The following is a 3550-nucleotide window of genomic DNA, read 5'->3' as shown; positions in this document are numbered from 1 at the left end:
GGCAGCTGGCTTGAGCGGGGGCAGCAGGAGGGGGAGCGAACCGAGAAACCTTTGGTGTGCCCCTGCCACGCTCACCGGGTCACCGCAAGATATTTAAGCGGGCACGTCAGCTCCGAGGATATAAACTGGCTGGAGGAATCAGTCAGTGTAAGTCCCCGAAGGAAATGTAATGTATCCTCTATACGTGTTCGGAACCCGACCTGAAATTTCACCTCCGAGACAGTTTTTCTCTCTCTGCAGTAGACAGACTATTAAATCCAGCAATGAACACGGCCTCCGCGCTTCACTGCGGATAAAATGGGGATGCAGAGCAACCCGTGAGTACAGCTGGCAGCGCACAGAGCGGGCTTCAGACACGTATCTCTAGATCGCACGTAGGTCTCGCCTGCATTTAGGTGGTCAAAATGAATCCCGGCCCATAAAGACGTCGTGAATCGCTGCGGTGCTCCTCCTGCCGAAGGCAGCGAGCTCTGCGTGGAGAAAGCTGGCAGGGACCCGTCGCTCCTGACCGCAAGGTAACAAGAGTTAGGCACAAAAATAGCCGCCTGTTGTTATTCATGACGGCGGCCTATACAACTGCTGCCCGTGCTGTGGCTCTTGCCCTTGCATAAATAATTAATTGGAGCAGGTCAGGCCAGGGAGGACAAAGGGATGGAGAGAGACGGAGAACGCCGGGATAACAGAGGCGAGGCGGACGCCTTCCCTGCCTTTTGGGACTCCCGAGGAGGATACCCAAGATCTCCAGGGATTCACCGCCCTGCCACATCCCAGCGGTTACGGGGTGGAGAGTGCCGCACGGGCTCGCGGAGACATTTAGCACCTCCTATCCACTGAAAAAAACAGGAATTAAGCACAGGGCCGGGGCTGCAGAGCTCGCAGAGAAATCGAAGAATTGCGGGTGGGTGCAGGAATAATTTCCAGGGGTGAATTGCACACGAGGGGTGCTGGCCAGAACACCGGGGTGCATTTTCTCCTCCCTTCCTCACACCTCTGTGCGTCGGCATTAGGTGCTGGAGCGTGTCCAGAGAAGGGCAACGAGGCTGGTGAGGGGTCTGGAGAACAAGTCTGATGAGGAGCGGCTGAGGGAACTGGGGTTGTTTAGCCTGGAGAAAAGGAGGCTGAGGGGAGACCTCATCGCTCTCTACAACTCCCTGAAAGGAGGTTGTAGCGAGGTGGGGGTCGGTCTCTTCTCCCAAGTAACAAGCGATGGGACGAGAGGAAATGGCCTCAAGTTGCGCCAGGGGAGGTTTAGATTGGACGTGAGGAAAAATGTCTTTACTGAAAGAGTGGTGAAACATTGGACCAGCCTGCCCAGGGAAGTGGTGGAGTCCCCATCCCTGGAGGTATTTAAAAGACGAGTAGATGAGGCACTTAGGGACATGGTTTAGTGGGCATGGTGGTGTTGGGTCGACAGTTGGACTCGATGATCTTAGAGGTCTTTTCCAACCTCAATGATTCTATGATTCTATGTGCACTTGGTTTCTGAGATCCCTTTATGGGTACCCTGCAATCCCTCCCAGACTCCTTTTTTTTTTTTTTTTCCCCTAGTTCAACTAAAACTCAGTTTTCAAGCCACAACTCAATTTTCAAGTTGCCATCTATTAGCTTTCCTGTATGCTGAGCAACCTTGTCTCACCCCTGGAGGGCAGAGGAGAGGCTGCAGCTCATTCATAGCTCTAAAAATTGGGGGAGAGTATCCCAAATTCAATGGAGTGTCACCACATCATCAACCAACACATTGGATTTGAGGTTTCAAATATATTTGTCATAAAATGGAAGGGTAATAACACGGAATTAAGTGTTTTGAATGAAAAAAAACCCCACTTTTTATAACTGAAACAATGCGGAGAAGGGAGACCACCTATGAGATGTTTTTGTCAGTGTAAATTTTAAGTTTTCCAAGGGATAAAAGGGGTTTGTCCTTGCTGGTGTCTCCTGCAGCTGCACTTGCGGGAGCTGAACCCCAACCAGGGAATTCACTCTCCCAAGAGGAGAGTCCTGACTCTCACCACTTCAGGACCACATGTGGAAGACATAATTTAATGCCGAAGGAACCATTCTTAATCCTCTAATCTGACCTTTTCCCTAATACAGGCTGGAGAATTTCACCCGATCGCATCTGCACCCAGCTCAGGCATCTCTGACGTCATTTTCTTGAGGTATTTGCTATTTCAACACGCTCTGGTAAATCTTTAAACCGATCTAGCTCTTTTTTTTTTTTGCTAGTCCCGGGGAAGAAAAACACAGAGAACAACTCAGTGAATATGAATGGAATTTCCTTACTTAAATGCAGGGGGAGCTGCTGGTACTTCACCAGGAGAGCATAGTAAAGTGGGTAAGAAGTTAAGACTCTGACCTTCAGCATGTTAGGATGGATCGTAGCCACCTTCTTGCTTCCCAGAGCAGGAGCCTGGCACACACGGAGCTGCTTTCCCTCCCAGATGCAGCTAGCACGGCGATGGGAGCATAGAATCTTGCTGCGGTCCTGCTTCTGATGCACAGCCACCCCAGATCCCGCAGGTGATTCATTCTCTTCTCCTACTGTGCAGAAGAAAAATACAGCAATTAATAAAAAAAAACCAAAACAAACCCACACGGGCCGTGCCTTCAGGCACAATGAAATTGAATTCCTCCGGCAAACGAAGCCGGAGGAGTGGCTGAATCAACAAAGCTCCGGAGAGCGCGACCGGGAGCGTGTCTGCGTAATGTGGCAACCCGACCACGTTTCCAGGGAAGCCCGAAGGGCCCAGATATAGATCGCCTGAGGTTTGGTGTTGCTATTTCGGTCTGCTCATCTGCTCTCATGAGTTCTGGCAGTTACTAAAGACAGTGACAGCTGGTTCCTTCCCCCCCGGCCCCTCATTTTCTCCACCCCCGAGCCTAGAAATCGCCCATCTCTATGCAAAGCACCATCGTCTCTGTATCGGGATCGCTGGGATGCGCTTTCAGCCACGGGACAGGATCCACCGGTCACTTCAGCAAGTGATGTCCAGCTTTGGAGGATGGGAAGCTGCAGCAATTCGTGTAAGCCACATTAGCAATCATCATCTGACTGTCACCATGGGCTCTCTGCTCCATGCAAACCACAAAGAGGCAGGAAAGTCCTGACCCCAAATTGCCACATGCCCCTTGTGCAACATGGGAGGGAGCAGCTGAAGGTGGCAAAATTAACTGTATCAAGTGCTTCCCTCTGATTGCAGGGGCCGGACTTGGTAAGCCAGGGCTTTTAGGGCTGGGTTTTTTCTGAATTATTGGTTAAAGAAAGCATATAAGCAGGATTCAAAACAATTGCAAGGAATTCATGTAACCCATCACCCCGAGACTTGCCGGCCTGTGTTACTACAGAGGAAGATAAAAGAAACCCCTGCCTAAGAGTTGTGGATCACAAAGAAATTTCCCTCCTGAGCCCTGTTAGCTGGAGATTTTGTTTTGAAGCAAGAAGGTTTATATCCTCTCCAAAACTATTTTTTTTTTTTTGCCATCCTTAGTAGAATCATAGAATCATAGAATCATTGAGGTTGGAAAAGACCTCTAAGATCATCGAGTCCAA

General features: G+C 50.0%; 1 long non-coding RNA gene across 1 annotated transcript; it reads left to right on the top strand.

Annotated features, from left to right (window-relative positions):
* The first annotated feature begins 226 nt into the window (after positions 1-226).
* LOC103906897 lies at positions 227-3484 on the top strand. The gene is made up of 3 exons (XR_658043.2): positions 227-317; positions 396-515; positions 2227-3484. It is a non-coding gene; the product is annotated as an uncharacterized LOC103906897 (long non-coding RNA).
* Positions 3485-3550: the final 66 nt, after the last annotated feature.

The sequence above is a fragment of the Aptenodytes forsteri genome, unplaced genomic scaffold (assembly GCF_000699145.1).
Source record: "Aptenodytes forsteri isolate BGI_AS27 unplaced genomic scaffold, ASM69914v1 Scaffold57, whole genome shotgun sequence".
In the NCBI taxonomy this organism is placed as follows: Eukaryota; Metazoa; Chordata; class Aves; order Sphenisciformes; family Spheniscidae; genus Aptenodytes; species Aptenodytes forsteri.
The sequence above is the reverse complement of the archived record's forward strand: the minus strand, read 5'-3'. Positions and strand labels throughout refer to the sequence as shown.